This window comes from Heterodontus francisci, chromosome 14, assembly GCF_036365525.1.
Source record: "Heterodontus francisci isolate sHetFra1 chromosome 14, sHetFra1.hap1, whole genome shotgun sequence".
NCBI lineage: Eukaryota > Metazoa > Chordata > Chondrichthyes > Heterodontiformes > Heterodontidae > Heterodontus > Heterodontus francisci.
Genome location: NC_090384.1, coordinates 97,476,213 through 97,491,510, shown reverse-complemented (window position 1 = coordinate 97,491,510; position 15,298 = coordinate 97,476,213). Strand labels below are relative to the sequence as shown.

Below are 15,298 nucleotides of genomic sequence, written 5' to 3'. Positions count from 1 at the left end.
GAATTACATAGCAACTTAAAGCACAGAAACAGGCCATCCGGCACAATAGGTCTATGCCTTCATCTCATCCCATCAACATGTACTTCTATTCCTCTCTCTCTCATGTACCTATCTAATTTTCCCTTAAATGCATCTATGCTAGTATCTTCAGTATAGAACATAGGAACAGAATTGGGCCATTTAGCCTCTTGGGCCTGATCTGCCCACCATTCAAAGAGATCATGGAGCTGATTTGTCTTCTAGTTCCATATACCTGCCTCTGCTCCATATCTCTTAATACCTTTGGTTATCAAAACTCTGCCAATCTCAGATGTAAAATTAACAACTGACCCAGAATCAACTGCCATTTGCAGAAGAAAGTTTCACAATTCTACCATCCTTTGCATTGAGAAGTGTTTCCTAACTTGACTCTTTAAATATCTGGCTCGAATTTTTAGGCATGCCCCTAGTTCTCGACTTCTCAATCAGCAAAAAGGGTTTCTATCTATCTTATTGGGTTCCCTTAATATCTTGAAAACTTCAATCGAACCACCTCTTAACCTTCTAAATTCCAGTGAATACAAACCTACTTTAGGTCTTTATTATGTTCCAAACCTCTATACAAACAATAAATTAATAAACTTTCGTATGATTCAATCAACTGGAAGACATAATGTATTAGACAATATGTTGCAAATGTGATAGTTTTTCAATACAATTAGCTATGATTCCCAACACATTGGGCTGCATTTTCCCTCCGGGGGCGGGAAACAGGAGTCAGGATTGTTTCCGGGTCTCAAACCCATCCCCAGGTGAAACAATCACCCTTTTGGACTTTCATGGTCGCACCCCTTAATTGGCATGGAAATAGGTTTCCTGTCCAATTAAGGGTGGCAGGTGGGCTCTCGAAGCTGAAGGGCCAATCAGAGGCCTTCCAGCTTGAGAAAAGCAGCAGATTGCAGTAGTCAGTAAGTAACTGAGAGGGTGCTTCAACATGGAGGTGCCCTCTCATCAACTTTTTAAAAACTTTTTAAAAAAGATACAGCAGCCAGACCAAAACTGTAGGGGTGTGTGGGGGGAATCCCTCTACAGGGCGGCCTTTGGATGCACCTGCACCCAGGCAGACAGGGCCTGTTGGCACCCCCAGCCATTCAATGGGTGCCTGCCTCCAGACAGTTAAACTGCCCTGTCAGGTTGGGAAACTGGAGGCCAACTGGAAAATTCCACTCCGCCTCCTCTAAGTGCTCTTAACAAAGCTCTTAACAAGCCCAATTGGCTCCCTCCCCAGAAAGCTGTAAAGTGCTGAATGGATAGTTGAGGTGCTGTTCCTCAATTTATGTTGAGCTTTATTGGAACAGTGTAAGACCCCTTTTCTATCCTGAGTGGCGTGAAACAGGGCTGTGTTCTTGCACCTACACTGTTTGGGATCTTCTTCTCACTGCTGCTCTCACATGCATCCAAGTCTTCAGAAGAAGGAATTTTCCTCCATACAAGATCAGATGGCAGGTTGTTCAACATTGCCCATCTTAGAGCGAAGACCAAAGTATGGACAGTCCTCATCAGGGAACTTCTCTTTGCTGACGATGCTGCATTAACATCCCACATAGAAGAGTGTCTGCAGAGACTCATCGACAGGATTGCGGCTACCTGCAACGAATTTGGCCTAACTATCAGCCTAAAGAAAACAAGCAGCATGGGACAGGACGTCAGAAATGCTCCATCCATCAATATTGGCGACCATGCTCTGGAAGTGGTTCAAGAGTTCACCTACCTAGGCTCAACTATCACCAGTAACCTGTCTCTCGATGCAGAAATCAACAAGTGCATGGGAAAGGCGTCCGCTGCTATGTCCAGACTGGCCAAGAGGGTGTGGGAAAATGGCACACTGACACAGAACATAAAGGTCCGAGTGTTTCGAGCCTGTATCCTCAGTACCTTGCTCTACGGCAGCGAGGCCTGGACAATGTACGTCAGCCAAGAGCGACGTCTCAACTCATTCCATCTTCGCTACCTCTGAAGAATGCTTGGCATCAGGTGGCAGGACCGTATCTCCAACACAGAAGTCCTCAAGGCAGCCAACATCCCCAGCATATACACCCTACTGAGCCAGTGGTACTTGAGATGGCTTAGCCATGTGAGCTGCATGGAAGATGGCAGGATCCCCAAGGACGCATTGTACAGCGAACTCGTCACAGGTATCAGACCCACCGGCCGTCCATGTCTCCGCTTTAAAGACGTCTGCAAACGCGACATGAAGTCCTGTGACATTGATTACAAGTCGTGGGAGTCAGTTGCCAGTGATCGCCAGAGCTGGCGGACACCTATAAAGGCGGGGCTAAAGAGTGGCAAATCGAAGAGATTTAGCAGTTGGCAGGAAAAAAGACAAGTGCAAGGAGAGAGCCAACTGTGTAACAGCCTGGACAACCAATTTTATCTGCAGCGCCTGTGGAAGAGTCTGTCACTCTAGAATTGGCCTTTATAGCCACTCCAGGCACTGATCCACAAACCACTGACCACCTCTGGACACTTACCCATTGTCTCTCGAGACAAGGAGGCCAAAGAAGAAGAAAAAAGGAGGAGCCTGAGGACAGAGACGTCAGAGTGGTTTTGGGGTGAAGTAAAATCACTGTTTGCAATACAACATGGCAACATAGATTCAGCATTCAAATGTATGAAAGAAAAGTAAAGTCATCAAAATCATATCCAGTCTGTGCTTAGAGAAAATTCAAGTAAGGTTTGAAATAAGTTCCTTGGAGAATATCCTTTTATCTCTTCAATAAGGCACTAAGTGTAGCATGCTTGGGAGGAAAAAGGTGACTTTGGACCTGTGGTTTCTAAAATGCTCCACCAGTGGGATTTTAATTGTGTCATATCTGGGTCTGTTGTAGACTAATTGACAGAGATTGATTGTTATGATTGGCCAATGATACCATTATCATTGTATCATGCGACTACTAGGATGGCAGAAGTTGAATTAGATGGATTGCTTCAGTTTTGGGTCTTTTTTCATCTAGTAATTCCTATGTTCCTATATTTTATTGCCAAATTGCCTTCCTCTTTCCTCTGAACTGTTCCTGAAATCATTGCTTGGCCTAAAGAAGCGTTATTAACAAAAAACATTTGAAAAATACAGAAGTGTGTGTAAACTCTAGAATCATGGTAACACTAATGATTTGAAAGATTTTATGATTGTTTGCATAATAGATCAGGTAAATAAAATCAATTACATCATAATCAATACATTCTTACTGAAAATTAAGGAGGGTAATGATAAATGGTCAGTTGCCAACCTTGTGACCTGCACACTACTTTTGAAACTCCACTGAGCTAATATGTGACAACTGAGAAGTGTAAGTAGTGTTTACCAAACATTCCTATGAAACTAATTCAATTTTTCCTACAACAATTGTTCTAAATGCATTGTTACTGGAGATCAGCAGGGTTTTCAAAAATTTGTATGTAGTGAACCCTATGCTCTGTGGATTTTACCAAGTATTGGCACATTCCCAGGCACCTCGTGTCCTAACTGACAAGAGACAGTGGGCAGAATCTTACCAACTTAGTCCCTGGAGCAATGATGGGACCATTTTTGGGTTTCAAACCTGACTCTCTGCATGACAGTTGCTCTTTACCAGAGCAAACCAATTATCATCCCGCCTCTGGGTTCCCCAACCAACTAGGAAGGGAGGGTGGGATGACACAGCCATTCTGTCAAAGGAAGGATTTCAAATTTAAGGGACTACAGCATATTTCAGAAAAGCTCACCAGCATTTGGATTTTTGAGGCTGTAGCAACCACAGAGATGTAGAGGAGACCTGGGAAAGCTGTACACCAGGTCTCCCATTCTTACCTGGAGGGAACTGAAGAGCTGCAATGAGTTGAGCTCCACCAAATATAAGAGGAAGAGAACAACCTCTCCAACCAAATAGGCATGGATGGAAGTGGCAGAGGCATCAGCAGCCAGTGTGGTCCTTCCAACCAGGAGACAATTCACCAAGAGGATCCAGAACCTCATGAGGGCATGACAGATGACTGGTATAACACTGTCAATTGCCAGGCACCACACTCTGACTTGTCCAGCATTTTCCTGCACAGCATGCCTTGCAGCTCCACACGTTCCTGTCCCTGCAGGCACCTCATATCCCCATCAGAGCCACCAGCACTCAACACTCACCCTCAGCCTCCTGCCCTCTTGCACCCATGCCTTACAGTCAACCTCCATAAATGGTGTTAGTACGGAGCCCTGCAAGTTTAAGATCCAGAAGCACTGGTGCTCAGACATGACAAGAGAGTTGGTCCTGTAAAGGGGGTCTCACCTCCTTCCAGCTGGATCTCAGTGACCAACGCCTCTGCCCTGTGGAGGGGTATGTGGCTGATGAGAAGGCAGCTGTTTTTTTGTTTGTTTCATAGGATGTAGGTATCGCTGGCAAGACCATCCCTAATTGTCCTTGTGAAAGGTGGTGAGCCACCTTCTTAAACCTCTGTGGTTGATATAATTAAATATCAAACATGTAGGGGTATCCTAGCACTCAGTGTCCACCATAATACTTGTTGGCACTAAAAAAGTGAAAAACAGAATAAAACTGCCTTCACCAAGACTTCTAGACATGATTTTAAGGAAGTAAGGTCATCTTGAGTTACATAAGGATTATAAACTACAAAAACAACTGTATTTATATCGTGATTTTAACATAGTAAAACATTCCAAGGGACTTCACAGGAACATTAGTAAACAAAATTCGACACTAAGATACATAAGGAGATATGAGTCAAAGAGATAGGTTTTAAGGAATGCACCAAAGGCGGACAGAGAGGTAGAGAGGCAGAGATGTTTAGGGAGAGAATTCCAGAGCTTAGGGTCCAGACAATTGGAGGCACGGCCGCCAATGGCGGAGAGATTAAAATCAGGGATTGTCAAGAGGCCAGAATTGGAGAAGCGCAGGTATATTGGAGGGTTGTAGGGCTGGAGGAGAAAACACAGATAGCTGAGCTTTGTTTTTTGTTTATGTTACCGTCCAGAAAAAAAAAGACACAGAATTTTATAACAACTCTCAGAAAAATTTCACAGCAATTCACAACATTTGAAGGCAGCTTTGTTTTGCAAGTAAACATGGCCACCATTTTGCTCACAGCCCTCCCACAGAATGCCCAGTTAATCTGCTTTTGGTGGTGTTGGTTGAGGGAGGAATGTTGAGTGGGACAACAGAAGTATTCCCTGATCTTCAGATAGTGCCATGGGATTTCTGATGTCCATGGGAACAGGCAGAAGAACAGTTTTCCCTCAATAATCCAGTGGATTGTCAGCCTAGTTCAGGTACTCAAGTCCCATAGCTTAGAAAGCTACCAACTGAACCAAGCTGACAATGCTTAAGTCTGGACCTAGGTATAGGAGTTCTCTTTTTTTTTTCAATGTGGCCCAATCTAAATATTATACCATAATTCCATCAGTATTTAGGGAGTGTACTGCTGAATGGGTTCACTGACATTGTATTCTATATTTACCTTTCCTGTTACTTACAGCTTTTTCAGTCCAGATAAAACAGTATTGAATCCTACTTAGTTAAAATTTAGAAAGCAACACAAGACTATATTAAAGTTATGGGAAGAGAAATATTCCAGTTTATTTTAGTCATTAGTAACATTCTTCAGAGTAGGAAACCTGCTGCCCTTACCTGGCCTAGCCCACTCCCACACCAATGTGGTTGTCTCTTAACAATCCTCTTAAGTGGCCTATCAAGCTACCTAGTTGTAACTAGGGATGTGCAATTGATGCTGGCTTTGCCAGTGTTGCTCACATCTCAAGATAAAATTAAAATCATGTAGAAAACCAATAGCAGCCTTACTTTTTAGAGCAAAGGTATATTTGTGTTCTATTGTTGCCCTGTCTATATGATTATTTAGCTGTATTATTGCCTTGTTTTTGATTATTTCTATTATTGCTCTGTCAATAGAATTGTTTAGTTATATTATTGCCCAGTATATGTTTGTTTAGCTCTATTATTGTTCCTATATTATTGCCCTTGTCTATATGATTATTTGCTTGTATTATTGCCCCACTCTCTATTAAGACCAAGCAGTCCTCCTCAGAGGCCTGCTGCGCCTGCGCACCTCCTGTTTGACCGCGCTCGGTTAAAAGAGCTGAAGCGAGTTTGTCAGGACGAGATAGGCTGGTGGACGGTGTTTGAAATCGCATTGGTCATCGGCAGGGCCCTTTCCAAAACCAAAAAAACAAATCCTGCAGCAGCGGAATACGAACGCCTGATGTGAGTCGATGCAGCAGGTGAAATGTCGGTTGATCGGTGACCCGGATGTTTAGTCGGTTGCGGGGGGGCGAAGGCGGGACGGCAGACCCCGGATGATAGTCAGGCGGTAACGGAGCCTGGTGTCGTCCGCTCGCCTCGAGGCGCGGCGTGTTTATCCTTCCTACTTTAGTTGTTCCTGCGTCTACCAGGATGCAGGCCGAGAGCTCGAGCACGGAAGGAAAGCCTTAGCGAGAGGCTGAGGCACTGTTTGCGCGCTCTCTCTCCTTGTTTTCCGAGGCTTGCTGGTCATGGTTTATATCTTGATATCGTTGTGGGGCAAGGCGAGGAGGCCGGCCCCATGAATTACCTTAGCCGGTACGGGGGTTGAACACGCGCTGTTAGCGTTATTTTCTACCACAATCTAGCTATCTAAACTAACCGAACCCTGAGGCACTATTAGCATCTTTTGACGGAAGAGAAAGAGGAACGAATTTTCATTTATGACGAGCCTTTTAGGGCTTCAGGACGCCCCAAAGCACTTTCGATTTTGAAGTATAGTCACTTGTCATGAAGGAAACGTGACAGTCAATTTTAGTGCACAGCGGGATCCGACAAAGAGCAATGTGATAATGACCAAATTGTTTTGTTTTACTGATGTGGGTTGTGGGATAAATATTGGCAGGACATACGAGAGAACTCCCCTGCTCTTTGATTAATGCTGCTGAAATGAGAGGTCAGACAGGGCCTCCATTTAAGGTTTCATCCAACCGATGACCGCCCCCCCCCCCCGACGCTGTAGCATTCCGTCAGTACTGCTTTGGAGTGTCAGCCTAGATTATGTGCTGAAGTGTGTGGAGTTGGTCTTGAACCAGACCCTTTCAGGCAAGTATGTGACCCCACTGAGCCATGGCTGACGCTAAAGGGAAAGTTGGATAAATGTTTAAACCAGGGAATGATACAGGGCTCAGGGGAGAAGAGAGAGCTAAGAGTAGGGCAGTAGGAATTAATATTGCATTTGGTGTAGCAATAAAGGAAAAAAAAAACTCTAAAATTCAACACAGGTGATCAAAACCAGTCCACAAGGTCATGTGGACCTATAAAGACCTTCTATACGGTGTGATCTCTACCCCAGTCAGGAACCGATCCAGCTCCATCTTGATGACATGGAGAAAGTCAGCACCCACCACACTAGCCAGCAACAAATTCCAGAGGGCTACAATTCTCTGGGAAAGGAAGAACTGCCACCATTCAGTCCATTTCTACTCTTAAATTGTTTAAACTTATGTACTTTGATTCTCCTCAATCTGTTAAACTGAATCAATAGGGTCAGTATGCACCCCCTTTTATTATTCAGATTACCTCTATTCTTGTTCCCTGGCCACACCGATCAGCTACCATGTGAGGGGACCAAAACGGCACAGTACTCTAGATGCAGTCTGACTAATGGCCAGTCAAGTGTCAAAATGTTATCCTTTGATTTATACTGAACAGTTCTGTTAATACAACCCAGCACCTTGTTTGTTTTAGCTACAGTTTCTGTACACTAGCGTGTCTGCAAGTCAGGCAAGTAAGGGGACCACAGGTGCAAGACATTAGAGACTGTGACATCAGGAAGATGTGGAAAAAAGTTGAAGCTAGAAGCACTATATCTGAACGAGTGACGCATTTGCAACAAAATAGATGAATTAATAGCACAGATAGAAATTAAAGGGTTTGATCTAATAGCCATTAGAGACCGTGGTTGCAGTTTGACCAAGTTTGGAACTAAATATTCCAGGATACTTGACGTTTAGAAAAGATATGGAAAAGGTAGGAGTAGCCCTGATGAGGATGGGATAAGACAGTAGAAATAGTCTTAGCTTGGAAAATCAAGATGTAGAATTAGTTTGGGTGGAGCTAAGAAACAACCAGGACAAAAAACACTGGTGCAAGTAGTTTATAGGCTGAATAGCAGTAGTTGTACTGTTGGGCAAGTATTAATCAGGAAATTAGAGGTGCATGTAACAAAGGTAATATGATAATCATGGACTTTAATCTTCATATAGACTGGGCAGACCAAAGCTGCAGTAGTAGTGTGGAGTATGCGCTCATGTGTGTGTGTATATCACACACCTACACAAGATAGTTTTCTAGATCAGTATGTTGAGGAACCAAAGAGCTGCTTTTAGAAACTTTCTTAAAACCAAGCAGTAGAGAGTTTTAGGGAGGAAGTTCCAGAAAGTAAGGCGAGTGTTTGAAGGGGGTTGCTACAAATGGCGAGGTGATGGCAGGGGATGCACAGAAGGTTAAAGTCAAAGGATGTGAGAAGTGCTGTGAGGCTGGAGAAGCTGACAGAATTAGGATGGGGTGAGGCTGTGGCATGATGGGGATTTTAAATTCAATGTGCTGGGATAAAATGTAGTTCAATGAGGGGGTAGGCAAGATGCTAGGATAGAATTTTGTATGAGTTGAACTTTTTTTTTAAAGTTAGCTATGGTTCAGAAGAGACTAGTAGGTTTAAAGTCAGTGCAAAGAGATGTCTGGAGTTGAGGCATAACCTGACTGAGAAAGGTACATCAAGAGACTTTCCTTCAAGGAGACTTGGTTTGCTCCACAGTCAGTTCAGGACCTCACTCTGGATTTTGGCTTTGCACCTAACCCCAACAGCGCATGTCAGAAATCTTGACATGCTGCATCAGTGAATGAAATATTTTGGGCAGCATTTGGCCAAATTTCCGATTTTGTTCTGGTAGGTGAGGCTTTCTTCCAGGAGTCTGAGCTTGTTAAATGAGTCCTTGTAAGTATAGTGTTGGTGGGTACAAGGCAAAACTGCTTTGTGCCGACTCTACAGTTGTAGTTTAAGTGCATTCTCAAAGAACCCAACATAATCCATGGTAGTTGAATTAAGAAGCATAGCAAATAATAGTGATACCTTAGTGCTGTGGATAGTAGAGCTTGCAGCTTGAACCCCAACATAAAAGGACAATAATGGATTGATTTATGTGTGTGTTCCTTGTGGTTGAAGGAGATCTTCTTTTGAGTGAAACAATATGTAAAGAAAAATTTTGTTGGAGGTTTGCAACATTTGGTAGGAAGACTTTAAACATCAATTTACATCATGATGTCATAACAGTGCACAAGAAGATTTTAGAGCTAAGAAACCTTAATGGGGTTAAAAAGTCTTTTGTGCTGATGAACAGGGAAAGTTCTTTGGATCCCAACTGATCTGACTTTTGTGTTTGTATTTCAACATGGCTAAAGATAATAACAATAGTGGATCAGGTGAGCTCTCCCTCCATGACCAAGCCCCACTGCTTTATAGTTTTCACAGAAAATGAGACACAGTTGTGGAATTCAATCCCCAATGCACCAGATTCATGGTCATTGAATCTCGCGTAAAGACAGAATTTGACACATTCCGTTGCCCTTAATCAGTGGTCGTGTCTGCATCCCAGTGATAAACCACTACTCGGTGTAGCACTGAATCATACAGGCCAGAAAGGCACAGGCTTGATTCCCAGTCAGTGCTAAATTAACCACAGACAGTAAAAGGGAGATGCCATTGATCTACAGCAGGGGGGAAAAAATCAGCACAGTCTCACTCCTGTCTGATTGAAAGTTGTCATATGGACTCTCGGTGAGATTAAGCTCTGCTGTGATACCCTCTTGGTGAGTTGGCATGCTGAACATTTGTTAGGCTTACACATAAAAAATGGATACTTTGGCAAGGTATCGAGGCTGTTGGTATCTGTGGAATTAAAAGCCAGCAAGAATCACTGTCTTCTAGAGAACGGAAAACAAATTGAAGATGTAAGGTGCCATCTGGAGAGCCTGCATAAATGTTGGTGAGGTAATGCTATTTTTAGTTTATTGACAAAGAGGATTTGATCATTTCTGTAACAAAAGTGTTCTGTCTTGAGGGTGTGGACAAAATGGATTGTTTTCCACCCAGTTGCTGAAAATAGACATATCTCGTCACATTGATTTCAGTTACAGTAGTGTGCTTATCATTAGAATTATACAGCACAGAAAGGCCATTCAGCCCATTGTCTGTGCCAGCTCTCTAAAAGAGCAATCCAATTAGTTCCACTCCCCGCCCCATATGCAAATTTGCTATTAACACAAAGATAGACGAAATTATAAGCAGAAGCATAAATTCACAGAGATATTGTTAAAGTGAACTGGCAAAACAGTAGCAAATGGATATCAGCGTAGGCAATTGTGAAGTCTTTCACTTTGGCCCTAAATGATGCAAAGCTAGAAACAGTGGCAATCCAAAGAGACATGGGGTTCCAGGTACCTAGACCATTATAATATCATGAACAGGTACAGAAAGTAATCAAAAAGTATAATAGAATGCTGTTCCTTTATATCTAGAGGATGAAAATACAGGGGTATGAAGTCTTGCTTTGGCTATACAAAGCCTTAGACCAGATCTGGAGCACTGTGAGCTGTTCTGAGCACCACACCTTAGGTAGGATATATGAGCCTTGAAGGGAGTGCAGATTTACCAGAAAGATGCCTGGACTCAAGTTAAATTATAAGAGGAGATTATACAAAAATTAGTTGTATTCCCTGGAATTTAGAATGTTAAAAGCTGATTTGGTCAAAGTTTTCAAGATATTAAGAGGAACTGATGGGGTAAATAAAGATAAACTATTTCTGATGATTGGGGAGTATAGAACTAGGGAACATAGCCTAAATGTTAGAGCCAGACCTTTCAGAATTGAAGTTAGGAAACCGTTCTACACACAAGGGTTAGTAGAAGTTTGGAACTCCCTTCTTCAAACGCAGTTGATGCTAGATCAGTTGTTAATTTTGAATCTGCAATTGATAGATTTTGTTAACCAAAGCTATGAAGGGATATGGGGCAATGGCGGATATATGGATCACAGATCAGCCATGATCTCATTTGAATGTCGTTACTAGCTCGAGGGTTAAATGACCTACTCCTGCTCCTATGTTCCTAGCTCTGAGGGTAGCCAACCGCTGGGGACTCGCTAATATTCTTCTGAACTTCAAAAAGGGAGAAAACTGGCAGGGAAAATGCCTGGCCCCTGTTCAGTGTGTCCCAATACACTGCCTGTGTCTAACCTTTCTGATGCTAAGTGTTGGTACTACATACAAAGTTAAGTAATTTCTCAGTAGCTTTGCCTTCTAGTCAGCACCTCCTTTCTCCCACCTCCATTTGCAGAGTAGAAGGAAGGCTCAAGGGATACGGAGTGACTCCTCAGCATCTAGCAGAAAGGTTTAAGTTTTTTTTCTTGATTTTGTACAGATGAAGCCTTAATTGCAGCGCGAGGAAATAATGGGCACAAGGACTGAGACAGTTTCTTTGAAGATTCCTGCTCAGCAGACGTCTCCAGTGGAGATAGATGAAGACGAAGTCTCTTTGGAAGAGAAGTGCGGCCACTGGCTGGGTTTTTGGTATGGCTGGTGGGTGTGTTGGTGGGCTGGATTCTATATCTCTTCTATTCCCGTCAGTATCTTTTTGAGTTTTCTGAGTCGAAAATTCTGCTGTCTAATCTTAAAAGCATCCAGAAAGCTCTGCTCATATCCAGAGAAATTGAGAGATTACTTTACAATAATTAAGCATATAGTGGAACAGAGAGACAATGCAGAAGGCCTTTCAGAAGAGACCTCAAGCTGGAAGAACCTGATGCCAGGGGTTGTCCTAGGTGCAGTTATTGGAGTCTTCCAGATAACAAATTGCATGCTGTGTCATTATCAAGTTGGAGGAGCCATTTTTGGAGTAATATTTGGATTTATGTTAATGGTGTTCAATGTTTATGTTTTAAAAATCGTGGTCTAACGTCAGTTTATATTCAGGTCTGGATCAAGCCTTTTCTTGCACCAAAGATAGACATTGTGGATATTCACTGTTGCTACTTACAGCAGTTGGAACGAATTACTGCTGGGTGAAAACAACTCGTAGTCTTTTTAAAGTTTAGTAAATAAATCAATCTCAAAAGAATTTGCACTGCTCCTCTTGTTGCCAGTTCCAACAGATGAGGTTTTTGGCCAAATAGTGGGAGCTAAGCTTTTGCTGCTTTCAAATTTTCTAAATTCGAGGCCCACACTATAATGTGAGGCAAAATCATTTTTTTTGACTTGGTGTGAGAAACTGTTACTGATCTTGTAGAGAAAAATTACCATAAATGCATGATAGTTGTATCACATGTGATGTCATCTGGGGCAGTATTTTTAAGATTTTTTTTTATCTTGTGCTCTTGCAGTAAAAAGCTCTGCCACATTTTCAAAGTGCTTGCACTCCTATAGACATTGCCATGTTTTCAAAGTGCATGCACTCCAGTAAACATACCCTGATCCTGCTACAACCTTTAGCAGTTTTGTGGAGGTCATCATGTGTAATTATTTCTCTGTTTTAAATGTTGTAGCAAGAGTTTTAAAATAGTACTAAATGTGCCCATACTTTGTTTGAAAAGTACTTTTAAATATATACAGAAGGCAGTTGGACCACTTTATGACATCTGATGTGAAATGATATCCTGTACAGTGTGCACTTTTTTCATTATATATCAGGGATTGTATTAAACAGGGAACTTCAGAAAAATGCCTGAAATATATTAAACATTCCATCCTTATCTTGACCTGGCATTGCATACTCTGATAACATTTTTGATCACTGTGGTAAATATGTCTACCTTGGTAAATAAAGTATTACATTTTTTGCGAATGCATCAGGATTATTCTCTAATAATAAAACAGAAAATGTTGGAAAAACTCAGCAAATCTGGCTGCATCTGTGAAGAGAGAAACGGAGTTAACATTTCAAGTCCGTATCCTTTAATCAGCTTACTGTTAAGCTTTTTACTGCCGGTGATTGAATGCAAATCCCTGTTATTGCCAATGATGGCATCCTGCAGTTGCTATTTCTTAAAAGTCTCAGTGGCATTGAAGAGGAGAGAGGTTATAAGAAACATAATTGAGTGAGACTTATCAACATACCTTAACCTTTCCAAATATTGTTTTCTATGTAAATAATTGTAAAGAGTGTGTTAGGACCGAGGCGAGAGGAGTGCACTGTTATTTCTAGTCCCACTTCTCCACAGGTCACAACATAGAACCATAGAAAAATTACGGCACAGGAGGTCATTCAGCTGTCGTGTCCGTGCAGGCTAGAAAAGAAAATCTAGCAGCCCAATCTAATCTCACCTTCCAGTACCTGGGCCATAGCCTTGTCAGTTACAGCACTTCAGGTGCATGTCCAGGTACCTTTTAAAAGAATTGAGGGTTTCTGCCTCCACCACAGTTCTGGTAGTAAATTCCAGACACCCACACCCTCTGGGTAAAAAAGTTTCTTCTTATGTCCCCTCTAATCCTACCAATCACCTTAAATCTATGCCCCCTGGTAATTGACCTCTCTGCTAGGGAAAACAGGTCCTTCCGGTCTACTCTATCTAGGCCCCCCTCATAATTTTGTACACCTTTCTATTAAGTCACCTTCAGCCTCCTCTGTTCTAAGGAAAACAACCCTTGCCTATTCAATCTTTCCTCATGGCTGCACATTTTGAGCCCTGGCAACATTCTTGTAAATCTCCTCTGTATTCTCTCCAGAGCAATTATATCATATCATAGACTCTATTTTTGTCCCGGAATAAAACACACCAACCAGATTTCTTTAATAAACCACAATTATCAGTTTGTTATAAAACAAGTCTTAATCAATAATGAAATAAAACATACACACAGATTGAAATATTAAAGCCCCTTATTTATCGTACTGGTTAAATGGAAAAAAAAATAAAGGATTTTTGTTTATAGCGCTGTTGTAAAGAAAACAGAAAAAATGCATGTAGGCTGAATACTTGTTCATACTTGAAGGAAAAAAAGGTATGAAAAGATGTCCTTTGTTGGTTTGGCATCCCAAATGCATATAGATGGCTGTCACTGGGATCTACCTAGAACAGTTCTTTCCAAGTGATGTTGAAGATCAGTTTGGGTAGGCTTTCCAAGAAATGCAGCTACAGAGGCTTCAGATAGGTCTTACAGCAGAAATGCAGCAACCAAGGTTTCAGTTCCCACACATTTGATACGCAGTGTTTCTTCAAATATGCAGGGTCTCCAACTATAGGAGGAAATAGGAATCTGACACAAAATACACGGTTTCTTTTTAAGAGAGAGAGATGCACTGGTCTACTTTGGCAGACATAAAACAACTGTCGTAACAATTCAAATGGAAACTAAAAAATTCCAGAAGTCAAGCCTCCTGCCCTCTATAAATCCTGACCTGTCACTTCTTTGTAAACATCTCCAAAAGTCAAAAACAACCTCTGCTTGGTTATTATCCACAGACAGGTGCCTTCTAGTAAGACTTGCTTACAAGCCAAATCCAGGAACCTTCTGGAGACTTTTTTTTTTAAAAACACAAAGTTCAGCATCTCTTCAAGATTCCAGATGAATCAGTGTCTATAATTCAACTATAACTCCTTAAAACATATTTTACAAAAGAAGCAATCTCATGACAAGTGCTTCTTGATACTATTAGGCGTAAATCTTTACAATGTTTTGTTGTCATGTTAAAGCTGTTTTACGCAAACTAATAAACTTGTTCAGCCTGACAAAGGACATCTGTACACTTGCCTGACAAGTTTCCAAGCATCAGCTTGAAGTTAGCTACAGTTAGTAGTGTTGGAGGTATGGAAGGAGAAAAATGTAATATTTTCATTCTGCATTATACCATCCTCATTTATACTAACATCAAGTATGAGGGCAAACAACTGCAGATGCTGTAAATCTGAAATAAAAACAAAAGTGCTGGAAATACAGAGCAGATCTGGCAGAAACAATAGAGTTCACGTTTCAGGTCTGTGACCTTTCACAGACATGAAACATTAACTGTTTCTCTCCACAGATGCTGCCTGATCTGTGCATTTCCAGCACTTTCTGTTTTTATATCAAGTATGAGGGCTTGGCTACCCTTCTAACCATAGAGTTACTGTGTCAATGAGTTGGAAAATTAAACTATTGGAGCATCCATGCTAACCTGCAGTACCATCTTTTAGTTTGATAATCAGAATCAGTGGGAGAACAACATTTGCTCATATGGGTCAATTGATTTATATTGCTATGGAATT

General features: G+C 41.8%; 1 long non-coding RNA gene across 2 annotated transcripts; it reads left to right on the top strand.

The window, feature by feature from the left end:
• Nucleotides 1-6,087: 6,087 nt before the first annotated feature.
• LOC137377173 (uncharacterized) lies at nucleotides 6,088-12,897 on the top strand. 2 transcript variants are annotated; one of them, XR_010976369.1, is made up of 2 exons: nucleotides 6,088-6,242; nucleotides 11,479-12,897. It is a non-coding gene; the product is annotated as an uncharacterized lncRNA (long non-coding RNA). The 2 variants fall into 2 exon arrangements; XR_010976370.1 differs by lacking the exon at nucleotides 6,088-6,242 and adding an exon at nucleotides 6,284-6,596.
• The last annotated feature ends 2,401 nt before the right edge of the window (nucleotides 12,898-15,298 follow it).